The sequence below is a fragment of the Bos taurus genome, chromosome 2 (genome assembly GCF_002263795.3).
Source record: "Bos taurus isolate L1 Dominette 01449 registration number 42190680 breed Hereford chromosome 2, ARS-UCD2.0, whole genome shotgun sequence".
Taxonomy (NCBI): Eukaryota; Metazoa; Chordata; class Mammalia; order Artiodactyla; family Bovidae; genus Bos; species Bos taurus.
In genome coordinates, this window is record NC_037329.1 from 102117855 (window position 1) to 102145583 (window position 27729).

At 38.2% G+C, this 27729-nt stretch overlaps 1 protein-coding gene and 1 long non-coding RNA gene across 3 annotated transcripts in view; one reads left to right on the forward strand and one right to left on the reverse strand.

The window, feature by feature from the left end:
- Positions 1 to 27729, forward strand: part of SPAG16 (sperm associated antigen 16) — a 1067980-nt gene that overhangs the window by 779397 nt on the left and 260854 nt on the right. The window lies entirely within an intron of this gene.
- LOC112443115 (uncharacterized) lies at positions 16472 to 26876 on the reverse strand. Its single transcript, XR_003031354.2, has 2 exons — positions 26484 to 26876; positions 16472 to 16851 (listed from the first exon to the last, which is right to left on the reverse strand). It is a non-coding gene; the product is annotated as an uncharacterized lncRNA (long non-coding RNA).

A 27729-nucleotide genomic window follows, 5' to 3' on the forward strand; every position in this document is an offset into this window, starting at 1 on the left:
TTATCAATAAGAAAATATTTTATCCTTGCTGATGATCAGTAGTGTAGCAACTGATATTAATAGTCACACAATGATTCCACTTGTACATTTAAAATGTTAAAATTGCAATTACAACTCTATCTTTAATGATATCCTATGCTAAATAATGTATATCTGTTATTGATTGATATAGCTTACCTTTGCTATTATAATACATGTTATAAACTTTTTTAAGTTTTGAGATGTTAGAACTTGTGTTATTTATTGGCAGCCACTCAAAGTGGTAGAGATAGTGATTTTAGATGAAGAAACAGAGATTGAATATATATAATGGAAATAATATTCTATTTAAATATAGTCCAGAAAGTATGAATATACTCAGCAATTCTAGAGCCATAAGATAATTGTGTGTTCCATGGAACTGGTTTCATGATATTGCCATCACATATCTGAAATTCAGAATTCAGTAAGTTTGTCTTCTTAACAAATCTTAAGTTGTGTTCCCATTGCAGACTGGTATATGAGCCACACTAATAACAATGACTTCCTTAAAAATATTTTAGTAATGTTCTTGACATTAAGACTTTTATGCTCTGCTAGAATTGAAACAGAAAACACTGTACAGGATAAAAGACCCTAACTATGAGAATTTAATTTTTTAATGTGAAGGCTCATTAGTATTATAATTTATACTTTACAATATATAGAATATACATTGACATCATAAATCTAAAAGAGTTTCAACTTGTGTTTTATAAACATTTTCAAATCAATAAATTTCCTTTATTATCTTGAAATAGCATCCAAGTATTCAGGTTCTTGAGTTTTGAATTCTGAAATTTCAAAGCTTTTGTCTGTACTTTCTAATAATAGAAAAACAGGTGTTTTGGAAAGCTGTACAACTAACACTAGATATATATTTTACTGTCATAATATTAAATATGTTTTCACTGCCTTTTACTGTCCTTATCATCCATCCTCAAATTTTTTTTCTATATATTGTCAGGCAAACCTTATTTTAAATAAATGTCAGTTCTATCTTACTGTCATGCAAGTCTTGAAGCCCCTGGTACAACAAATCTATTTTTTCTCTCCATTACTGCTATATATTCGATAGTACACTAATATTAAGAAAACTGTCAAAATCAAGGATGGAACAATGAGAAACATAAAGAGTGTAAACCAGGGACCCTATTAATGAAAACATTTCATCAGTTTGAAGAAATATAATTTCAACTTGACCTTTCCATTCCTTTGACCATTTCTTCAAGGAACATGATATAATTAATTTTAATTCTAGAGTTTGAAAAATTAATGTCTTTTTCTCATTGAATAATGAGAAATGTGTGCTTTGGTGGAGAAGAAGTCTTAAGTCACTCATCATTTTAAAAGTATGAAATACATTAAGAGTTGAAGGAACTTGGGAAGAGCAAAGACAAGGTCTAATGAGGATCTGAACAGAGAGATGAAAATCACAAAGTTAAATACCAGAAATTATGTTCATTTCAAGAGAGTAAAGAAAAGTGAAGTCAAGAGCAAAACAAAATTGAAATAAGGACAGGAACATGTAGATCTCTTCTCATCTGCATTTATTCAGGAAAAGATGATTTTAAAAGTATAAAAAGATGTCATGAGGATATTTGGACTATGAAAATAATATCAAATATAACATAATAAGCTCAGAATACACATTCATTTGACATACTTTATTTATTCCCAGTGGCAAGCCAATGCAAGCTTACCTCCTTGGACCTGAGGAAAGGTCATTGATAATACACATGCAGTATCATCATAATATCATATAACATATGCAGAAGTATTGATAGTATTCTGTTTGAGAAATTTAATATAAGGAATGTGCAAGTAGTTTTCAGATATCCTAAATAATAAACACAGAAACAAAAATTTTCTCCTAATATTTCATGTCTCTAGATCAGTTTAATTGAAGGGCATCTTGAAATTTTGAGGTGTGCTGCTTAAACAGAGCTGTCTCCATACACAATGGCTTGTCTTTATAAATAAGGGATTTCTTCACTGCAAATCCAACACAGGATACACAGGATATTTGAGTAGAGATCATTAAAGACTGAAACTGTGGTTCATAACATTTGATTTCAAATATTTATTAAAATGTATTCATTAATTATTTATCTCATAACTATTTTTATTTTATTTTATAATTTTATTTTAAATTTATAAGAGTAAATTACATACTAATGAAATAGTACTTATTCTGTTTTAAAATTGGTATTTCTCATGATGTATCAGGGACTTCCTCCCCTGGAAAAGGAAATGGCAATCCACATCAATATTCTTACCTGGAAAAACCCATGATCAGAGGAGCCCAGCAGGCTACAGTACATGGGGTTCAAAGAGTCGGACACAACTTAGAAACTAAACAACAAAATACGGTGTATCAATTTTTGAAATGTTATATTTGATAAAAATATTTCAAACCAATGGTGTGGAAAAAGAACGTACACTAAGATTTAGACCCTTAGCTCTTCCTCACCTTTTAGATTTTAAGCAAGTTATTTGATCTTCCTGAATTAAGCTTTTTCATGTAAATAATAGAAGAGATAATTGTCTTACTATATTCTAATTTGTCTCATGGGTTAATTGCATTCTATAATGAGGAAATCCCAATATAGTCTTGTTTTCCTCTAATATTAAAAATAATTTAAATGATTAACTAGCAAGTAAAACTGTATTTAACATTATATGTGCATATATAATTAAAATCAAAAGATTTAAAGAAGTGTGAATCATCATCTAGGGCTTAGCTTTACTGTTGCTGTAAGAAATCAGCTTCTTACACATTTAAAAGAGGAGTTGCATGTGGCATAGTATTATTTGCATAATGTTTTATTTGAAAATGCACTGCTTACAACAAATACAGATTACCTATGTTTATAGATATATACCGGAGAAGGCAATGGCAACCCACTCCAGTACTCTTGCCTGGAAAATCCCAAAGACGGTGAAGCCTGGTAGGCTGCAGTCTGTGGGGTCACGAAGAATCGGACATGACTGAGAGACTTCACTTTCACTTTTCACTTTCATGCATTGGAGAAGGAAATGGCAACCCACTCCAGTGTTCTTGCCTGGAGAATCCCAAGGATCGGGGAGCCTGGTGGGCTGCCGTCTATGGGGTCGCACAGAGTCAGACAGGACTGAAGCGGCTTAGCAGCAGCAGCAGCATAGATATATACATGTATCAGTATATATTTATCATTCATGTATTTGTAAAAGGATAAGTATTCTTTCTCATTAAACAGAGAACCTCCTGGTAGTACAGTGCTACACATACAAGTATTCATTATCTAAATATCTCGCACTTGGCATACACAAATGCCATATGTTTTACCATTCAAAAATTTATTACTATTTCAGAAAAATGTTAAATGGAATTTTATAGTGAAAGTAACCAAAATGAACTGTGAGAATTTATACATACGCTTTCCCACAGCTCTCATTTCATCATGTTTATGTAGTTTAGAACTATTTTTCATTCCTTTGTAAAAGGTAATTCCAATACATTTGCAAAGAAGTCACATCCTTAAAACATGCAGAAGCTGAAGCTTGAGCCAGATGGGAACTTTCCAACAGAAAGCTTATCAGTCTTAGACCATTAAAACGGGCAAGGTTTCCCACCATTTGGAGATAATCCTAGATATTTCCCACAAGCAGAATGACAATAGAGATACTAAACTATAAGAAAAAATAATGACCCCATTATAAAATATGACGAGTATCAGACCCTTCTAAAATTGTTCAAAAAATAATAAGATAATCTTCATTTTTGGTTTATTAGTTTCTGTTAGTGAAGGCTTCAGTTCCCTGTTCTGTTTTATATTTAAAAGACGCGCTTCCTTGGAGGCTCAGTGGTAATCCGTGTGCAATGGCCGAAACATAGGTTCAATCCCTGGGTCAGGAAGATCCCCTGGTGGAGGAAATGGCAACACACTCCAGTACTCTCGCCTGGAGAATCCTATGGACAGAGAAGCCTGACAGGTTACAGTCCATAGTGTCACAGAGAATCAGACACAACTACAGCAATTTAGCAGCAGGAGCAGCATATTTAAAAGACAGGTTGTGGTCAATCCCTTCTGTTGGAAGCAGTGTAGTATAATGGAACATCTGGAAGTTAGTATAACTCAGAATTTAGAAGCCCTGGTTTTGAATTCTGTCTCTACTACTAACTAGCCGAATGATCTTGGTGAAATTTCTGAACATTTCTGAGTCTTAATTTCCTTGTCTGTGGAATGTTAAAAACCTACCACAACTTCCACTTCCAGCCAAACAGGGACCATTAGGTAGGACTCCTACCTAAAATGAAGGAAAAAACAGACAAAATTTATGCAACAATGGTTTTCAGAAATTGAATATTGGGCAGTGGAAGACAGTACTGAGAGGTGGGTAAATAAGATGAGCTCTATGGCTGCACAGAATACTGTCTGGAGGAAATCTCTAGATTGCATCTCAGAAATAAACAAAAACCTTGAGGAAGCTCAGCAAACTCCCAGAGTTAGGGAGATGGAATGGGCAGTCCAGTGAGGCCAAGGCAGAGGACAGGACAGGAGACAGGACAGGAGACAGCAACATAAAGAGGGAGCTCTGGAGATCTGCAAAAGATCCCTTCCAATCTTTAGCTGAGTATGGATCAGTACATGACAGCCTAAAGGCTTAGAAAAATCTGTCTGAAGAGTTAACAAGAAAAATCCCTGAGGATCACAATAGCCTAGGAATAGTTAGTGCTCCCATCAACCAGGATGGTAAAACCTTGCAATTCAAAAGGATAGTACATAGAACAGGGCTTGGCAAAGTACTGCCTATAGTCCAGCTTGACCTGTATTTATCTGTAATTTTAATGGTATACAACCATACCCATTAATTTATGCATTATCTAAGGCTACTTTTATACTACAACAGCAGAGTTGAATATTCGCAATGGAAACTATACGGCTTGTGAAGGCTCAGCTATTTATTGTCTGGCTCTTTGCAGAAAACTTGACTCAGGGAGAGGGCTCAGAATGTTATTACCTCAATAGTGAGGCAACATCAGTCCACACTTCTGGGTCTAGTCCCTTTACCAATGGAACCATCTGAGTCAGCTCTCATAAAAATCTTGTTTATTCTTTACCACAGCTTAATGAGGTTGTTACTACTGACATCATTCACCTCAGATTGGGACTTCAATCCATGTGCTCGGGCTTGAACTCAGCCCAAACCCATGGTTTTCCAGCTGAGATCCCACACATAATTTCAGGACCTAATGAAGCTTAGATTCTTGATTTCTCGTTGCAGAAAGATTCAGTGAAAGACAAAGTGATAGGAAAGAAATGGATTTGTAACGTGGAAGAGTTGCTTTTAAATTTGCACTGCATCTGCTTCTGTGACTTTAACCCCCCCTTTTTTTTTTTTATTATAAACATACATAATGGCCTGCCTCAAGGAGATAACCAGACCCCTCCACCTGTGAATGCCTGTGATTCTCTGTGTAGCAAATGGCATAGCACCAAGCACATTTCATGACCAAAAATTCACATTTGGGGAGTCTGGGATCACAGATAGATGTGACATCTTTGTTTGTTGATATGACAGGAGATATTGCATTTCACACTGCCCATGTAATGACTGTAAGGAAGACATAAAATTAACACATCCCACTACCCGAGGCTTGTCATTTTAGGAGATTTGCAAGAATTAAATGGTCTGTTTACTTTGTATCCCACCCATCTCTGATCCAGAAAAGAATCTGACATCCAGGCCCCAGCAAGATGGTTACTTTGAGGGTCAGGCCTGCCATCTTCTCTGTCAGCAGGCTCACAAAGTCTGTTCCTAATCCACGTACCTCATCTCAGATTCATTGACTTATCTTGCAGCGAGCAGAGCAAGCTTTGACTAGGTTGTGTTGTTCAGTCTGTCAGTGATGTCCAATTCTTTGCGACCCCATGGACTGCAGCACACCAGGCATCCCTGTCCATCACTAACTCCTCGAGTTTGCTTAAACTCATGTCTATTGAGTCAATGATGCCATCCAATCACCTCATCCTCTGTAACCCCCTCTTCCTCCTGTCTTCAATCTTTCCCAGCATGAGAGTCTTTCCCAATGAATTGTGTCTTTGCATCAGGTGGCCCAAGTATTGGAGCTTCAGCATCAGTCTTTCCAATGAATATTCAGGATTGAATTCCTTTAAGAGTCTTTTCCAACAGTTCAAAAGCATCAGTTCTTTGCTGCTTAGCCTTCTTTATGGTCCAACTCTCACATCCATACATGATGACAGGAATAACCATAGCTTTGACTATATCGAACTTTGTTGGCAAAGTGATGTCTCTGCTTTTAAATACGCTGTCTAGGTTTATCATAATTTTTCTTCCTAGGAGCAAGTATCTTTTAATTTCATGGCTGCAGTCACCATCTGCAGTGATTTTGGAGCCCCCCCCCCCAAAAAAATAAAGTCTGTCACTGTTTCCATTGTTTCCCTATCTATTTGCCATGAAGTGATGGGACCAAATACCATAATATTAGTTTCTTGAACGCTCAGTTTTAAACAAGCTTACTCACTCTCCTCTTTCACCTTCATCAAGAGGCTCTTTAGTTCCTCTTCACTCCATGACACACCATTAGGGTGTGTCATCTGCATATCTGAGGTTGTTGTTATTTCTCCCAGCAACTTGATTCCAGCTTGTGAATCATCCAACCTGGCATTTCACAGGATGTACTCTACATATAAGCGAAATAAGCAGGGTGACAATATACAGCTGTGGTGTACTCCTTTCCCAATTTTAAACTAGTCCTTTGTTTCATGTCCGGCTCTAACTGTTGCTTCTTGACCTGCATACAGGTTTCTCAGGAGGCAGATAAGGTGGTTTGGTATTTCCGTCTCTTTTAGAATTTTAAGAACAGTTTGTTGTATTCACACAGATGCTTTATTGTAGTCAATGAAGCAGAAGTAGATGTTTTTCTGGACTTGCGTTGCTTTTTCTATGATTCGATGGTGTTGACAATTTGATCTCTGGTTCCCCTACCTTTTCTAAATCCAGCTTGTGCAGCTGGAAGTTCTCAGTTCACGTACTGTTAAAGCCTTGCTTAAAGAATTTTGAGCATTACCTTGCTATCATGTGAAATGAGTGCGGTTGTGTGGTAGTTTGAATGTTCTTGGCATTGACCTTCTTTGGGATGAAAACTGACCTTTTTGTGTCCTGTGGCCACTGCTCCATTTTCCAAATTTGCTGGCATATTGAGTGCAGCACTTTAACAGTATCATCTTTTAGGATTTGAAATAGCTAGATTCCATCACCTCAATTAGCTTTGTTCATAGTGATGCTTCTTAAAACCCACTTGACTGCACACTCTAGGATGTCTGGCTCTATGTGAGTGACCCACACCATTGTCCTTGTCCAGGTCAATAAGACCTTTATTGGATCATCTTTCTGTGTATTCTTGCCATCTCTTTTCTACTAGGTCCATATCATTTCTGTACCCACCTTTGCATGAAATGTTCCCTTGTTATCTCTTAATTTTCATGAAGAGATCTCTAATCTTTCCCATTCTATTGTTTTCCTCTATTTCTTTGCACTGACCATTTAGGAAGACTTTCTTATCTCTCCTTGCTATTCTTTGGTACCCAATTAAGATGGGTATATCTTTCTTTTACTCCTTTGCCTTTCACTTCTCTTCTTTTCTTAGCTCTTTTTAAGGCCTCCTCAGACAACCACTTTGCTTTCTTGAATTTCTTTTTCTTGTGGATGGTTTTGATCTCTGCCTGCTATACAGTGTTATGAACCTCCAGCCATAATTCTTCAGGCCCTCTGTCTATCAGATCTAATCTCTTGGATCTATTTGTTACTTCCACTGTATAATCATAAGGAATTTGATTTAGGTCATATCTATATGGCCTAGTGGTTTTCCCTACTTTCTTCAATTTACGTTTAAATTTGGCAATAAGGAGTTCATGATCTGAGCCACAGTCAGCTTCCTGGTCTTGTTTTTGCTGACTATATAGAGCTTCTCCATCTTTGGCTGCAAAGAATATAATCAGTCTGATTTTGGTATTGACCATCTGGTGATGTTCATGTGTAGAGTCATATTTTGTATTGTTGGAAGAGGGTGTTTGGTATGAGCAGTGCATTCTCTTAGCAAAACTCTGTTAGCCTTTTGCCCTACTTCATTTTGTACTCTAAGGCCAAAATTGCCTGTTACTCCAGGTATCTCTTGACTCCCTAATTTTGCATTCCAGTCCCCTATGATGAAAAGGACATCTGGTTTTTTTTTTGTTTGTTTGTTTTTTTGGTGTTAGTTCTAAAAGGTCTTGTGTTTCTTCATAGAACTCTTCAACTTCAGCTTCTTCAGCATTACTGGTTGGGGCATAGACTTGGATTACTATGACTCAGTAACAGATTTATTTAGAAGTAAACACACTCCACAGACAGAGTGTGAGCCATCTCAGAAGTCAAAAGTGGCCTTGGGAGAAACACAGTCCATAGACAAGAGTGTGGGCCATTGCTGAGGGTGAGTGCAACCTCAGAAAGTGGTGTGGTTAGCCTTCATGGACTGGGTAATTGCATAGGGTACAGAATGGGAAGATTATCCCAAAAATTTTGGAGAAGGGGCAGAGTGTTCCAGGAATTAGGCTGCCACTCACTTTTTGGTCTTTGATGATTGGCCTTGGGGCTTCCCTGGTAACTTGGATGGTAAAGAATCTGCCTGTAATGCAAGAGACGTGAGTTGGATTCCTGGGTAGGGACGATCCCCTGGAGAAGGAAATGGCAACTCACTCCCGTATTCTTGCCTGAAGAATTGCATAGTTAGAGGACCCCTATGGTCCAGACATGACTGAGAGACTAACACACTTGGGTCTGTCATGAGTCCCTATGTGTCATTTAGCTTGCTGATGTGTTACAGTGAGCATATACTGAAGCTCACGTCGAGCCTAGTGGAAGTCGACTCGTTTGCCATCTTGGACCTATTTGGTTCTAATCAGTTTATGTTGTGTTCTCAGGCTGTCATTCTTTTAAAGGTTGTGCCCTGTCCCCTCCTCTTCTGTTTCACCATTGTCTCCTCTTTACAGATGAGGAAACTAGGACATGAAGTTAACAACAAACTCAATGATACCTATCTGATCAAATATGGAGTCAGAATTCACATTCAGAGAGTCTAATTCCAGAGACTAGAATTTGGACTTTTTATCATTCTGCTTCTCACTGTAATAATAGTATTAGTTTCACATTGATATATGACGTCTGTTCAGAGAAATAATTCATTTGCTATAGATATTGAAATAATCTAAGTAATGACCACTTGAAGTGTTTGACTCAAAACTGATTAAGACAGGATCCTGTCACTATTTGTCAACTAGTTGTGTCTGAAAAGGAAGACAAGATAAAGGAGGGGAAAAAAAGAAAAGATGATTTCCCTAGTGTTATCTGCCAAGTTTTTGATGTCTTATAACAAGAGAGAAAGAAAAGTGAAAGAGTTAGTCACTCAGTCATTGACCTGATGGACTTTGCGACCTGATGGACGATAGTCCTCCAGGCTCTTCTGTCCATGGAATTCTCCAAGCAAAGATAGTGGAGTGGGTAGCCATTGCCTTCTCCAGGGGATCTTCCTGACCCAGGGATCAAATCCAGCTCTCCTACATTATAGGTGGATTATAACAATGGGGAACCTTAAATATGTTCCTAATGGGAGCTGAAACTCCAGCTCCACACCTCATGGTTAATTCTTATCAGACTAATCTGGATGGAATAGGTGAATGCTTACAGGCACCTTTTGTTATTTACTTAAGTCCTGGCCTGATTAGAAACTGAAATAGGAAAGGAGTAAAACAAGCTAACTTCTCTAAGGCATAAGGCAGAGATAAGCTAAATAGCTCCTCCTAAGAGCAAGATCATTCTACTTCAATTTCCTGGGAAAGAGTAACAGGGAGAGTGGATAAAACACAAGAGAGAAAAGGAGACTAGAAGACTCTGCTCAGTTATTTATAACCCCGCTATTCTGTCCCCTGTTTGTATGCAAATCCATTTTGTTTTTGAGTAAAATATGGGCTTCTCTGCTACTGGAGAAAGGAATTGGAGGAACTGAAAGAAATAAGATTATGTATCTCCCTTGCAGACTCAAATGTGTGAATAATACCTGCAATGAAGTATACTATGCTCTAGGAACTGGACAAGGTGTTTTTTTGTTTGTTTTTTACTTAGCACAGAACTAGGGGTTTGGTTCCATTTCTCCCATTTTAAGAAGTTTTGAGAGCTTTAATTATGTATGTATATTAACAAATATATGTATTTGTACATTTCTATGAGACCCTGAATTCCATTTTATTTCATCCTTAGATCCAGGGAATTGTAAAGAAAAAATTCTGGAGATTCATAGGAACTGGTTTTACACTTTACCTGTAAAATAAAAAAGTGTCCTTTCTCTTTGTTTTTTGTCATGCTATTCTATGTTTTAGAAGCATTTTTATTCACCTGATAGCAAGTATAGAAGGTAACATGCTAATAATAATGGGGATGCCATGAAAACTTTAATTAAAGGTGTATTGTTTGAAGATATATTAATTCAGAAATAATATTTGCAGTTGTAAAAAATGTTATGACCATTGACTGTGAACCTATTCTGTTTGATCTGTTGTCCATTCTGACTGATTGGTGAAAGTGAAAGTCGCTCGGCCATGCCCAACTCTTTGCAACCCCATGGACTATACAGTCCATGTAATTCTCCAAGCCAGAATACAGGAGTGGGTAGCCTTTCCCTTCTCCAGGGGATCTTCCTAACCCAGGGATCGAACTCAAGTCCCCCACATTGCAAGCGGGTTCTGTACCAGCTGAGCCACAAGGGAAGCCTAATTGGTTGGCGACGACACCATATTAATTTTTATGTATTTAGACTATCATCCTAATAATGTATCATACATTCTGAAAACTGAAGTGCATTTGAATTACACAAATTGTGATTATACTTAATTATATTACACTTAATATAAATGAAATTACTGACTTTTTCAAAATACAGAATCAATGCACGTAACTCTTGTTCCTTTCCGATACTATGTTTGAAAGGGTGTGTACTTAATCTAATGACAACATCATTGTACAAACTATAAGGCCTCACTTTTGCAACTGTTTTCATAGTTTTAGAAATGATTATTTCATATCTCCAATACTATCTAATGTCTTATCTGAGTCTGGATTGAATTTGTAGAAAGAAACATATAGAAATAATTCACATACCATACATCAGAAGTTAAGCACAAGGCAAGGCTCTAAAGAATATTGTTGTCCATCTGTGGTTGAATATGAAATTGTAATATGAAATTGAGCAGGACACTTAGTCTCTGTTGACTTCAACTTGATCTTAAAAACATGAGATTTGGATTAAGTGACTTCATCAGTTATGTTTCCAACCTAAGTTTTGTACAGCTGAGTAGTGCCTTGTCCACTCTTCATTGGAGCATGGTATTCTGGGATAAAAATAATATTTTAAAATAAAAACTTAATACTCTTTTATACTATTTAACATTTACAAATAAAATATGAAACTGTAAGTAAAACACTCCACTTTTCCTAGTTCCAAAATGGAAATAATTTGATATAAAAATCAAGATTATTTAGAAACTGAGCCTCAAATTGAAATGACAGCTGTGTTGCTCAGCAATATAAAACTTTTATTCTTACAAACCTAACAACATGTTCATTCTCTGTAGGAATGGAATTTTATCAAACAACATGCATAAGTTTCAACATTTTAATAACTTAATAACTCAAACAAATTCTTCTTATAGGGCTTTATGAGATAGTAAAAATCTGACCTATTCTGGTTTAATCAGAGCAGAAAATAACTTATTAATCTTACAAATTAGAGCATTATTCAGATGCAGTCAGCTATTATAGCTTTAACTGCCTGGATGATACAAAGAAGTCACACTTATGTTGTTAGATCCTCAGTTTTATATAGTATTTTCTCCTTGCTTAATTCTCTGTTGTAGTTGAATTGCATAGAAATATTAGGCCTAGATGATCAAGATTCTTGGAAATATTTTTCTATGTACATAAACTTTCTCCTTGGAAGTTCATTACAGAGCTTATGTGCCTAATTATATACAAACATTTTAAATACAGCTCATATCCAAAAAATGACAAATTCTAAATTACTGTCATCATATTTAATGAGGATTAATTTTGCAGGAGTCATATAAGAAATAGTTTTCAAATGCATTTATAGCAGTTATTTTCGTGTAACAATTACTGTGCTAATGCCAAGTTATTGCCACCACGTTTAAGAAATTCAGGAGATCAGCCCTGGGATTTCTTTGGAGGGAATGATGCTGAAACTCCAGTACTTTGGCCACCTCATGCGAAGAGTTGACTCATTGGAAAAGACTCTGATGCTGGGAGGGATTGGGGGAAGGAGGAGAAGGGGACGACAGAGGATGAGATGGCTGGATGGCATCACTGACTCGATGGACATGAGTCTGAGTGAACTCCAGGAGTTGGTGATGGACAGGGAGGCCTGGTGTGCTGCGATTCATGGGGTCGCAAAGAGTTGGACATGACTGAGCAACTGAACTGAATTGAAATGAACAAGTATGAGGAATTAATTTCATGACTGGCTATATCTTAATATCACCTAGGCAATAAAATATTCCATATAATTAACTATGACCATATGATTACAAATACTATAAAAAGAACAAATGCATGTTTGCGTAGGTCATTATGAAATATGACTATTTTTACACATATATTAATCAAGAAAAATACATTTATATAAAGAAATAAAGTACAGTCTTACCTTTGAATTTTTCCTAGGGGTACATAGTTATGTAATTAAGAGGAATGTACTATTTTAATGTAGTAGCATATGATGGTGTACTCAATTTAAAAATAATAACAGTTGAAATCTGTAGTCTACACATACCTCATAGCCCAAAGTCAAGTAGCACAAGAATCTATCTTCTTTTTAGTAGATTATGTATACAAAACTGAATAGATAATTATCTTTAATCAGCCAAGCTGATACTTCTTAATAGGATAATTCTTTAAGAGAAGTTGCAGTTCAACAGAAGTGCAAATCAATCCAGAGCAAATAGCATACTCTCCTAGAGAGGGAGCTGGCCCCGATGGCACATATGATAACACTCAGTTATATTTATCTAAAATTGAATTTCAAACAATATTCACATATGCTTTCTCAAATCTGGTTGATCTCAGAGTATCTTACTTATACTATAACTGGAGTGAATATCAAAAATTATTTAAAATCATATTCATGCAGCATCCCCTACTATGCAGTCTACAACAAAAAGAAAGAAAAATTGAAAAAGGAATATAACAGTATATTATTGATATTATGAAAATCAGTACTTTGTAAATGTTTTGAAATAGTGAGTTTGATAAGTGGAATAATGAATATGCATTTGGCATAATATATATGTGCATTTCAGTCATGCCTTCTAGCCAAGAATTTTATTATTTTCTCCCCTGTATTTTTGTTTGTCTAAAAGTAGAAATTATGCTCATTCAGTTGACAAATAGTTAGCGTAAGCCTGTTATCTGCCAGGTACTATTCTAAATTCTGGGATTTAGCTATGAAGAGACAGGTAAGATTCTATTTACAAAGTAAATTGAAGCAATAGTCATGAATGTGCAAATCATAAACTGGGAGTGTTGAAAACTCTAAGTTAAACTGCCCCACATATAATATGCTGTAGGTGCCATCAGAGTGTGTTTTGTAAAGGGTACTATAGCTGTTTATGGAGCTGGAGAAAAAAGATGGGCACTTCTGTAATGTAAATGACATTACCATTTCTCTTCTCATGGACTCAGTTTACTTTGAAGTTTTGCTCTTCTGTTATCCTTTCACTATGTCTTTCATAATGTTTGATATCTTCCTTTTTCTATGCAGCATTAGGAACCATTTATCCTTATAAAAATTTAGTTGTAACAATAAATGTTATCTGTTGCTTCTGCTTTAGCTTCTCTTTCTCCTTCTTCTACTTCTTTCCTCCTCCCCTTTCCTCCTTATGTCCCTTCTGTTCATCCAGCTTCTTTCTCCCTTCTTTCTCTTATTCTTCCTCAAATACAAAGAGCTGAGTTAACCATAACTCTCAATATGTAACAGACAATTATTTGTAGATTTTATTACTTTTCTCCTTTCATGTTCCATCCCTACTCTCATTCCCTCCAACCCTGTATGGAAGTCTTTAAATATCCTTGATATATTTCCTTAGATTTGCAAGTATCTTTGAAGAATATAGTTATTTTATACATGAATGCATCTAATTTTCTTTAAAAACTATATTTTGTCACAAATTTCATTCAGTTTCTTGCCTTTTAATTCTATCCTTTTTATCCATATATCAGCTCATCTACTGGATAGTATTCCAATTTTATTCATTTTATCATTTTATTTCTTTATTGTACTAGTGTAAGGCACCATAGAACCTAATCCCCCTATAAGTCCCTGCTACTTCAGTAACCTCAGATATGAAGATAATAACACCCTTATGGCAGAAAGTGAAGAAGAACTAAAGAGCCTCTTGATGAAAGTGAAAGAGGAGAGTGAAAAAGCTGGCTTAAAACTCAACATTCAGAAAACTAAAACAAAAAAAAAAAAAGAAAACTAAGATCATGGCATCTGGTCCCATCACTTCATGGCAAATAGATGGGGAAACAGTGGAAACAGTGGCAGACTTTATTTTGGGGGGCTCCAAAATCACTGCAGATGGTGATTGCAGCCATGAAATTGAAAGATGCTTGCTCCTTAGAAGAAAAGTTATGACCAACCTAGATAACATACTCGGAGAAGGCAATGGCACCCCACTCCAGCACTCTTGCCTGGAAAATCCCATGGATGGAGGAGCCTGGTAGGCTGCAGTCCATGAGGTCGCGAAGAGTCGGACACGACTGAGCGACTTCACTTTCACTTTTTACTTTCATGCATTGGAGAAGGAAATGGCACCCCACTCCAGTGTTCTTGCCTGGAGAATCCCAGGGATGGGGGAGCCTGGTGGGCTGCCGTCTGTGGGGTCGCACAGAGTCAAACACGACTGAAGCGACTTAGCAGCAGCAGCAGGGAGGGCTGGCATGCTGCAGTCCATAGGGTCACAAAGAGTCAGACATAACGGAGCGACTGAACTGAACTGAAGTGTGTGTGCTTGTCATGTCTGACTCTTTGTGACCCCATGGACCATAGCCTGCTAGGCTCCTCTGTCCTTGGGATTTTCCTGGCAAGGATACTGGAGGGGGTTGCCATGACCTCCTCCAGGGGAATCTTCCCAACCCAGGGATTGAAACCTGTGTGTCCTGCATTACAGGTAGATTCTATACCCCTGAGCCACTGGGGAAGCCCCGAACATCCTCATATATATCTCCATTATGAGTGACTGTGAGAGTTTCTCTGTGGTATATACCACCTCGTCCTGGAAAGGAGAGGACTTGCCATGCCACAGAATGTATATCATTTAATTCAATTAAGCATTGTCACATGGTTCTTAACAATCACTGTTCTGATTACAACCCTTCAGGAATCTCGTTTTCAGCATCTGGTAGAGCTGTGGACTAAATTGTATTCAACCTTTAAGATCCATGTGTTGAAACCTTAGCTCCCTGTGTGACTATATTTGGAGAAAGACCTTTTACGAAGTAGTGAAATTTAAATGAGATCCTAAAGGTGATGTCCTAATCCAATTGGATTAGGGGTTATTTAAGAAGAGTCACCTATAAGCACAAGATTATGAGGGCTCACAGCTGGAAAGCCATAGTCTGCAAGCCAGGAAGAGAGCCTTCACAGAACCTTACCATGCCAGCATCCTGATCTGGGACTTCAAGCCTCCAGAACTGTGAGAAAATAAATTTCTGCTTTTAAAGACACCCAGTGGTTATGGCAGCCCAAGTAGACTAATACAGGTAGTATTTGACTTTATAATTCTGCCAGTATAGCGGGCACTACATACATTGCATTTCCCTAATTACTAGTACTGTTGAGCATCTTTTCATTCATAAGTCTTTCAGGCCTTCTCACCTGTGAATTAATTGCTTTTGCCAATTTTTTTATATTGGGTTTCCTTTCTCTTGGGACTTAGAGATTTAATTATCTATATACAGTCAGCCTTGTGGCTCCCCAGGTGTCACAGTGGTAAAGAATTTGCTTTCAGTGCAGGAGATGTGGAAGACAAGGGTTTGATCCCTGGGTTGGGAAGATCCCCTGGAGTAGGAAATGGCAGCCCACTACAATATCCTTGCCTAGAAATTTCCACAGACAGAGGAGCCTGGCAGACTACAGTCCATAGGGTCGCAAAGACTCAGACACAACTGGGTGAGCACACATGTATACAATTACTCTTGAATGTATATTTATTCCAAAGAGAGACATTTATTGATCTTATATATGGTGTGCATGCTAAGTCACTTCAGTCATGCCCAACTATCTGCAACCCTATGAACTGTAGCCCTCCAGGCTCCTCTGTCCATTTAATTCTCCAGGCAATTTCACAGAATAAAAACTATTGTATTTTTATCTTAATATTTGAGGTGGGGGGGGCATTGCTTGAGAATATTATCCATATTATTAGATCACAAAATCATTTTTCCAAATCTTCCTTTTTTAGCTTTACATTGTTACCTTTAACATTTTAGGACTTTGATTCAAGGTACAAGAGGTTGTTATCAGTCATTGTTTCCTTCAAAAACTAATCCAGAATCTTCCTGACTTGTTGGAGCATTTGTTCCTTGTTCTCTTATGAGAAAGCGGCATGTCTCTTGAGGCCTCTTGCGCTTTCATAAGCTCCAGCCGAGCTCCATGTGTCTTCTCATTCTGGACCCCAGGGTCTACATGTGGGGCATGTTAACCTCCTGCAGTAAGTATAGCTGAAGAGAAAAGAAGCAGTGCAATCACATTCATGTCTTCTTTCCAACGTGTCAAGTATTATCTGCTTGATATCTGTTTGTCCAAAGCATGTTCGTAGCAAGTTATAAGCCAAATCCGAAGCCACTTAAATAGAGGTATATACTGTTACTACAGATTACAAGGACATGTCCTGGATTATGCCTAGAGATTTTTAACCTTGTTATAAGAAAGAAACACAAAGTTGTGGAAAATAATTCAGTGACTATAGTGGGAGGTCCAGTTTTATTTTCCTACCTACTGAGGCTTTTTTTTTTTTTGACAATATCAACTATACAATTAAACCTTACCTTACTGATCTGGATGCCACTTCTATCAACCTCATATAGAGAGATAGAGTCTTTTTTGAATTCATTTTTCTAATCTTTTGGTAACATTTTTTTTCTGAGTTGGCATAGTTCTGTTTGTATTACTGGATGTTCTAGTATTACTTCACATATGAATGTGAAGCCACTCTTTGCTTTCCTTTTCCAAAAGTATCTATTAAGTTTCTTATCTCCTAGAATCTTTACTCTTTTCAAAATTTTAAGTTGTTTTTCATTATGTCAGAGAACATGAACTGCATTAAGCTGGTCTCCTGTGACTTCTAATATAGACAGTTTGTTCAGTGTTTCTTATGTAATTAAAAAGAATGCATATGTGTGCACCCCTTATTAGATCAAGCATTTTTCTAGAATTTACTTTGAGCTTATTTACAAGATATTCACATCATTTATAACGTTTATTTTGACTCCTTGAGCTCTCCATTTCTGACTTGGATATAGTAAAAAATCCTTAACCACAAGTGTTAAGTTATTCTTATAATTTTATCAGTTTTTTGCTGCATATATTTTGAGGCTATGTTTTTAGATAGATATAGTCATAATCATTATATATTCTTCAACTTTTCTCCCTTTTATCAACCTGTAATCACCTTCATGATGATTTTGCCTTAAGTTCTATTTGGTCTTATATTATGAATTGGTACCCTGTTTTCTTTGAAGTCATATTTTCCTGGTAATCTTTCTTTCCCTACTTTTACTTTCACATCTGTTTTGTGGGAATTTTTATTTTTATGTTTCTAATTTTGCTTCTTTTTTCTTCAATCGAATATTCATAGCTTTTGAAAGATGAATTTTTTCTACATTAATATGCTTGTATAAAAATTGCTTGTACTAGTTAGGATACTCCAGAGAGACAAGACCAATAGTGTGTGTTTGTGTGTGAGTGTATGTGTATCTAGTTTGAGTCCAAAGGCAATATGAAGGCAGAACAGCTTTATTCTCAGAGATTTCAGTCTATAATTTTTAGGACCTTCATCTGATTGGATGAGGCATGCTCACCTTTTAGAGGGTAATCTGCTTTATAAAAAGTCTTTTGACTTAAAACCTAGTCATACAAAAATACTTTCAGAGCAACATTTATACTGGTGTTTGTTCGAAGCAGGATACCATGGGTACCATGGCCTAGCCAAGTTGACACATAAAATTAACTGCAACAGTACCTTCCTGGCTCTTGTCTTTCTTTGATGATTTTAATTCTTTCAGGAAATATTTATTTTTTCCTATTCTATATGGTAAGGATAGAGCAGTATATACATAGTATATATTTCTATTCTCATAGAACCTACATTTTACTTAGAGGAGAAGGATCAGAGGAAGGTAGGTGATAAATAATTAATGGAATCAATAATAATAATTGAAGATAAGTGCTATAAAAATAAGCCAAGAGGATGAAATGTAGTGAGATTGAATATTACTTTATAGAGGATATTCAGAGATAATGTCTCAATAAAGTGATATATGTGACAGAGACTTGAAGGAGGTGGAGGAATAGATTGAGTGATTATCAGAGGAAAGAGTATTCTAGGCAGCAAGAATAGCAGTACAAAGTCTCTAAGATGAAACTGTATTTGTGTGTGTGTGTTTAAAGTTAGATGAGGAGAATTATGAGGATTAAGTAAAATGTTATCAAAGGGCCAGATCAGAGATGCTCTGATTGGCTTTGGTACCAAATCTGGTCTTTATTTTTAAAAGGACTGTTATAATAAATTAGCTTACTTTTTAAAATGCATGCACATTCATTAGGGTATAGATAAATCAATTAGTCTTGCCAAAAGGGAATAACACATGAAACTTAAAAGAAAGCCAATATATTTGATCAAGTCAAAGAATAGTCAGTAAAGAAAGTGAAAGTGAAGTCCTGTCCTACTCTTTGCAATCCCATGGATTGCAAATCCATGTAGCCTACCAGGCTCCTCCCTCATGGGATTCTCCAGGCAAGAGTACTGGAGTGGGTTGCCATTTCCTTCTCCAGGGGATCTTCCTGATCCAGGGATCAAACCCAGGTCTCCCTCATTCCAGGTAGACGCTTTAACCTCTGAGCCACCTGAGAAGATCAAGGGTGATCAAATCACAGCAAATATTGTTATTCTCATTTATATTTAAAGACATGGTGGGACTTAAGTTACAGTCTCAACTACATGAAATACAGAAATGTAAACACATCAGCCATGAAATTAAAAGACTCTTACTCCTTGGAAGGAAACTTATGACCAACCTAGACAGCATATTAAAAAGCAGAGACATTACTTTTGTCAACAAAGGTCCGTCTAGTCAAGGCTATGGTTTTTACAGTAGTCATGTATGGATGTGAGAGTTGGACCATAAAGAAAGCTGAAAGCCAAAGAACTGATGGTTTTGAACTGTGGTGTTGGAGAAGACTCTTGAGAGTCCCTTGGAGTACAAGGAGATCCAACCAGTCCATCCTAAAGAAGATCAATCCTGGGTGTTCTTCGGAAGGACTGATTTTGAAGCTGAAACTCCAAAACTTTGGCCACCTGATGCGAAGAGCTGATTCATTTGAAAAGACCCTGATGCTGGGAAAGATTGAAGGCAGGAGGAGAAGGGGACGACAAAGGATGAGATGGTTGGATGGCATCATGGGCTCAATGGACACGGGTTTGGGTAGACTCTGGGAGTTGGTGATGAACAGGGATGACTAGCATGCTGTGGTTCATGGGGTTTCAAAGAGTCGGACATGACTCAGCAACTGAACTGAACTGAAGTGAAACACATCAGACACAAATAGACAGCAATTGATACCATAATAATAAGCAATTTCAGGAACTGTAGTTACCTTTGCAGCACTTTCTTCTTTAATAAGCTGACAAGATATTTATGTATATGAATATTGCTGCATGCTCTGTTGAGGAGGAGATAGTTCATGGATTTGCTACTCTCCTTTTTCACATCAATAGATAATTTATTGCTCACTGCCACTATGGAAACTTATGCAGAGAAAGGTTGATATTGGTAACATTTAGAAGTACCGAAAATTTACTGTAAACCTGACAGCCATGTTTCAAAACCAAATTAGTCTGATTTGTTTTTAAGAATCTTCTTGTGGATTAAAGATCTCAACATTATCCAGAAACTATAAAACTCCTAGAGGAGAACATAGGCAAAACACTCTCTGACATTCATCACAGCAGGATCCTCTATGACTCACCTCCCAGAATATTGGAAATAAAAGCAAAAATAAACAAATGGGACCTAATTAACCTTAAAAGCTTCTGCACAACAAAGGAAACTATTAGCAAGGTGAAAAGCCTTCAGAATGGGAGAAAATAATAGCAAATGAAGCAACTGACAAACAACTAGTCTCAAAAATATACAACCAACTCCTACAGCTCAACTCCAGAAAAATAAATGACCCAATCAAAAAATGGGCCAAAGAACTAAATAGACATTTCTCCAAAGAAGACATACAGATGGCTAACAAACACATGAAAAGATGCTCAACATCACTCATTATCAGAGAAATGCAAATCAAAACCACTATGAGGTACCATTTCACACCAGTCAGAATGGCTGCGATCCAAAAGTCTACAAATAATAAATGCTGGAGAGGGTGTGGAGAAAAGGGAACCCTCTTACACTGTTGGTGGGAATGCAAACTAGTACAGCCACTATGGAGAACAGTGTGGAGATTCCTTAAAAAACTGGAAATAGAACTGCCTTATGATCCAGCAATCCCACTGCTGGGCATACACACTGAGGAAACCAGAAGGGAAAGAGACACGTGTACCCCAATGTTCATCACAGCACTGTTTATAATAGCCAGGACATGGAAGCAACCTAGATGTCCATCAGCAGATGAATGGATAAGAAAGCAGTGGTTCATATACACAATGGAGTATTACTCAGCCATTAAAAAGAATACATTTGAATCAATTCTAATGAGGTGGATGAAACTGGAGCCTATTATACAGAGTGAAGTAAGCCAGATAGAAAAACACCAATACAGTATACTAACACATATATATGGAATTTAGAAAGATGGTAACAATAACCCTGTGTACGAGACAGCAAAAGAGACACTGATGTATAGAACAGTCTTATGGACTCTGTGGGAGAGGGAGAGGGTGGGAAGATTTGGGAGAATGGCATGGAAACATGTAAAATATCATGTATGAAATGAGATGCCAGTCCAGGTTCGATGCACGGTACTGGATGCTTGGGGCTGGTGCACTGGGATGACCCAGAGGGATGCTGTGGGGAGGGAAGAGGGAGGAGGGTTCAGGATGGGGAACACATGTATACCTGTGGCGGATTCATTTTGATATTTGGCAAAACTAATACAATTGTGTAAAGTTTAAAAATAAAATAAAATTCATTAAAAAAAAAAAAAAGAATCTTCTTGAAGTGATTTGCATATGTATAAGTTTACCTGCCTCTTGAGAAACCTGTATGCAGGTCAGGAAGGAACAGTTAGAAATTGGACTTGGAACAACAGACTGGTTCCAAATAGGAAAAGGAGTACGTCAAGGCTGTATATTGTCACCCTGCTTATTTAACTTATATGCAGAGTACATCATGAGAAACGCTGGGCTGGAAGAAGCACAAGCTGGAATCAAGATTGCTGGGAGAAATATCAATAACCTCAGATATGCAGATGACACCACCCTTATGGCAGAAAATGAAGAGGCACTAAAAAGCCTCTTGGTGAAAGTGAAAGCGGAGAGTGAAAAAGTTGACTTAAAGCTCAACATTCAGAAAACTAAGATCATGGCATCTGGTCCCTTCGCTTCATGGGAAATAGATGGGGAAACAGTGGAAACACTGTCAGACTTCATTTTTTTCAGCTCCAAAATCACTGCAGATGGTGATTGCAGCCATGAAATTAAAAGACGCTTACTCCTTGGAAGGAAAGTTATGATCAAAAGCAGATAGCATATTCAAAAGCAGAGACATTACTTTGCCAACAAAGGTCCAAGGCTATGGTTTTTCCAGTGGTCATGTATGGATGTGAGAGTTGGACTGTGAAGAAAGCTGAGCGCCGAAGAATTGATGCTTTTGAATTGTGGTGTTGGAGAAGACTCTTGAGAGTCCCTTGGACTGCAAGGAGATCCAACCAGTCCATTCTGAAGGAGATCAGTCCTGGGTGTTCATTGGAAGGACTGATGCCAAAGCTGAAACTCCAATACTTTGGCCACCTGATGCGAAGAGTTGACTCATTGGAAAAGACTCTGATGCTGGGAGGGATTGGGGGCAGGAGGAGAAGGGGACGACAGAGGATGAGATGGCTGGATGGCATCACCAACTAGATGGACATGAGTTTGGGTGAACTCCAGGTGTTGTTGATAGACAGGGAGGCCTGGCGTGCTGCAATTCATGAGACTGCAAAGAGTCAGACACGACTGAGTGACTGAACTGAACTGAAGTTTACATGATGTAGGTGTTTCCATTTAAAGGAAAAATTATATCAGTGAGAATTTGGGAATATTTTGCTGTACATTCTATAATGGTAAGGCAATAGAAAAAGAGTGCTTAGAGACCTTGTCTCCACATGGGAGGCCTCTAGTAATAATATCCTGTATCTGTATAAAGCTTTATCAATTTTAATACCATTCATTTCAACAGTGTATTTCTACCACTTAGTCCTGTGAGGTTTTCCTTATCAAAATTGACTTCTCTTTTAACCTGTTTTGTACCTTTTTTTTTTTAATACTGTTCATGGGGTTCTCACGGGAAGAATACTGAAGCGGTTTCGCATTCCTTTCTCCAGTGGACCACATTTTGTCAGAACTCTCCACCATGACCTCTCTGTCTTGGGTGGCCCTACATGCCATGGCTCATAGTTTCATTGAATTAGACAAAGCTGTGATCCTTGTGATCATTTTGGTTAGTTTCCTGTGACTGTGGTTTTCATTCTCTCTGTCCTCTGATTGATAAGGATAAGAGGCTTATGAAAGCTTCCTGATGAAAGAGGCTGACTGTGGGGGAACCTGGGTCTTTTTCTTTCACTTAAGCCGTGCTTAAGTGAAGCGAAGTCGCTCTGTTGCATCAGACTCTTTGCGACCCCATAGACTGTAGCCTACCAGGCTCCTCTGTCCATGGGATTTTCCAGGCAATAGTACTGGAGTGGATTGCCATTTAGTAAATCTTTAATCCAGTTTTCTGTTGATGAGTGGGGCTGTGTTCCCTCTGTGTTGTTTGACCTGAGACCTATGGTAGGAATAATGAACATAATGGCAACCTCTTTCAAAATGACGTGTGCCTGCACTGTGTTCAGTGCCCCTGACCCTGCAACAGGCCACTGTTGACCCTTGCCTTCAACAGAGATTCCAGGACACTCACAGGCAGGTCTGGCTCAGTCTCTTGCGGGAATGCTGCTTCTTTTTCCTGGCTCCTGGTACACACAAGGTTTTATTTGTGCCCTCCAAGAGTCCGTTTTCCCTGTCCATGGAAGTTCTGTAATCAAATCACACTGGCCTCCAAAGTCAAATTCCCTCGGGCTTCTCAGTCCCTTTGCTGGATCCCATTGGGAAATCTATTCTGGGTCCTAGAACTTTCTTAACAGTGTGAGAATTTCTTTGGTATAATTGTTCTGCAGTTTGTGGGACATCTGCTCGGTGGCTCTAAGGTGGGGCTAATGGTGACCTCCTCCAAGAGGGCTTATGTCACAGTCTGTGTGACCCAGATCTGCTGCAGTCAGAGCCCCTGTTCCCATGGCAGGGCACTGCTGACTGGTGCCTCCACAGGAGACACTCAAACAACTCAAAGGCAGCTCTGGCCCAGTCTCTGTTGGGTCTCTGGATCCTCGTGTGTACAAGGTTTTGTTTGAGCTTTTTAAGTGTCTCTGGCAGGTATGGGGTTTAAATCCAGATGCTATTTCGCCCCCTTACCATCTTGCTAGGGCTTCTCTCCTTTGCCCTTGGTCGTGGGGTGTCTTTTTTTGGTGGAATCCAACATTCTCATGTCAATGGTTTTTCAGCAGCAAGTTGCAATTTTGGAGTTCTCATAGGAGAAGATGAGCGCAGGTTCTTCTACTCCCCCATCTCTTCCTCTATTCCAATTCTTTTCCCACCTGATGTGAAGAACTGACATATTGGAAAAGACCCTGGTGCTGGGAAAGATTGAAGGCAGAAGGAGAAGGAAACAACAGAGGATGAGATGGTTGGATGGCATCACTGACACAATGGACATGAGTTTGAGCAAGCTTCAGGAGTTGTTGATGGACAGGAAAGCCTGGCATGCTGAAGTCCATATGGTCACAAAGAGTCTGACACGACTGAGCAACTGAAGTGAACTGTACTGGTTTTTATTGTTTGTGTGTTTGCCATAGTCGAAATTCAGTTTGTTTTGAGACAGTTGAACTAGGTTATTATTCTGAATTAATTCTTCTGCCTAGATTCGAAGTATTCTGTAACTTTTTTTCTGTTTTCTTTTCCTCTTGAAGTTGTACTTTCAATTAAACATAGTCGCTAAGAGTCGGACACGACTGAGCGACTTCACTTTCACTTTTCACTTTCATGCATTGGAGAAGGAAATAGCACCCCACTCCAGTACTCTCGCCTGGAGAATCCCAGGGATGGGGAAGCCTGGTGGGCTACCGTCTATGGGGTCACACAGAGTCAGACACGACTGAAGCGACTTAGCAGCAGCAGCAGCAGCAACTTGTAAGAAAGCCTTGACCCAATTTTGGAGTTTGAAACAGTCAATTGATTATAATCAGTGGTGAAATTTGTGTGGACAGTAGTACAGTCAATAAGATTAAAATACTGCCCTCCTGTTTTCAGTAATGAAGGTAAAATTAGTGTTAACAAAGCTTTATTTGCTATAATTCGAAGTCAATTAGTGTTCTCATGTGAGGAAATTATTAGAGATTCTCATTCTAAGTGTTGAATGATTCTAATTATGAATGATCCTCAAAAACAATTCAAAAGGGTATCTGTGAACATCAGTCATGAAGGATAATGTGTGTGTGTGTTCAGTTCAGTTCAGTTAAGTCAATCAGTCCTGTCCAACTCTTTGCAACCCCATGAATTGAAACATGCCAGGCCTCCCTGTCCATCACCAACTCCCAGAGTTCACTCAAACTCACGTCCATCAAGTCGGGGATGCCACCAGCTATCTGATCCTCTGTTGTCCCCTCCTCCTCCTGTCCCCAATTCCTCCCAGCATCAGTGTCTTTTCCAATGAGTGAACTCTTTGCATCAGGTGGCCAAAGTACTGGACTTTCAGCTTTAGCATCATTCCTTCCAATGAACACTCAGGGCTGATTTACTTTAGAATGGACTGGTTGGGTCTCTTTGCAGTTTAAGGGACTCTCAAGAGTCTTCTCCAACACCACAGTTCAAAAGCATCAATTCTTCGGCGCTCAGCTTTCTTCAAGTCCAACTCTCACATCCATACATGACCACTGGAAAAACCATAGCCTTGACTAGACGGACCTTTGTTGGCAAAGTAATGTCTCTGCTTTTGAATATGCTATCTAGGTTGGTCAAAACTTTCCTCCCAAGGAGTAAGCGTCTTTTAATTTCATGGCTGCAATCACCATCTGCAGTGATTTTGGAGCCCAGAAAAATAAAGTTTGATGCTGTTTCCAGTTTCCCTATCTATTTGCCATGAAGTGATGGGACCAGATGCCATGATCTTCGTTTTCTGAATGTTGAGCTTTAAGCCAACTTTTTCACTCTCCTCTTTCACTTTCATCAAGAGGCTTTTTAGTGCCTCTTTACTTTCTGCCATAAGGATGGTGTCATCTGCATATCAGAGGTTATTGATATTTCTCCCAGCAATCTTGATTCCAGCTTGTGCTTCTTCTCAGCCCAGCATTTCTCATGAGGTACTCTGCATATAAGTTAAATAAGCAGGGTGACAATATACAGCCTTGACGTACTCCTTTTCCTATTTGTAACCAGTCTGCTGTTCCATATCCAGTTCTAACTGTTGCTTCTTAACCTACATATAGGTTTCTCAAGAGGCAGGTCAGGTGGTCTGGTATTCCCACCTCTTTCAGAATTTTCCACAGTTTATTGTGATCCACACAGTCAAAGGCTTTGGCATAGTCAATAAAGCAGAAATAGATGTTTTTCTGGAACTCTCTTGCTTTTTCTATGATCCAGCGAATGTTGGCAGTTTGATCTCTGGTTCCTCGGCCTTTTCTAAAACCAGCTTGAACATCTGGGAGTTCACGGTTCACGTATTGCTGAAGCCTGGCTTGGGGAATTTTGAGCATTACTTTACTAGTGTGTGAGATGAGTGCAATTGTGCGGTAGTTTGAGCATTCTTTGGCATTGCCTTTCTTTGGGATTGGAATGAAAACTGACCTTTTCCAGTCCTGTGGCTACTGCTCAGTTTTCCAAATTTGCTGGCATATTGAGTGCAGCACTTTCACAGCATCATCTTTCAGGATTTGAAATAGCTCAACTGGAATTCCATCACCTCCACTAGCTTTGTTCATAGTGATGGTTTCTAAGGTCCACTTGACTTCACATTCCAGAATGTCTGGCTCTAGGTGAATGATCACACTATTGTGATTATCTTGGTCATGAAGATCTTTTTTTTTGTACAGTTCTGTGTATTCTTGCCACCTCTTCTTAATAACTTCTGCTTCTGTTAGATCCATACCATTTCTGTCCTTTACTGAGCCCATCTTTGCATGAAATGTTCCCTTTGATCTCTAATTTTCTTGAAGAGATCTCTAGTCTTTCCCATTCTGTTGTTTTCCTCTATTTCTTTGCAGTGATCACTGAAGAAGGCTTTCTTATCTCTTCTTGCTATTCTTTGGAACTCTGCATTCAGATGCTTATATCTTTCCTTTTCTCCTTTGCTTTTCGCTTCTCTTCTTTCACAGCTATATGTAAGGCCTCCCCAGACAGCCATTTTGCTTTTTTGCATTTCTTTTCCGTTGGGATGGTCTTGATCCCTGTCTCCTGTACAATGTCACAAACCTCATTCCATAGTTCATCAGGCACTCTATCTATCAGATCTATTCCCTTAAATTTTTTCTCACTTCCACTGTATAATCATAAGGGATTTGATTTAGGTCATACCTGAATGATCTAGTGATTTTCCCTACTTTCTTCAATTTAAGTCTGAATTTGGCAATAAGGAGGTCGTGATCTGAGCCACAGTCAATTCCCGGTCTTGTTTTTACTGACCTTATAGAGCTTCTCCATCTTTGGCTGCAAAGAATATAATCAATCTGATTTCAGTGTTGACCATCTGGTGATGTCCATGTGTAGAGTCTTCTCTTGTGTTGTTGGAAGAGGGTGTTTGCTATGACCAGTGTATTCTCCTGGAAAAACTCTATTAGCCTTTGCCCTGTTTCATTCTGTATTCCAAGGCCAAATTTGCCTGTTACTCCAGGTGTTTCTTGACTTCCTACTTTTGCATCCCAGTCCTCTATAATGAAAAGGACATCTTTTCCTGGGTGTTAGTTCTAAAAGGTCTTGTAGGTCTTCATAGAACCATTCAACTTCAGCTTCTTCAGCGTTACTGGTTGGGGCATAGACTTGGATTACTGTGATACTGAATGGTTTGCCTTGGAAATGAACAGAGATCATTCTGTCG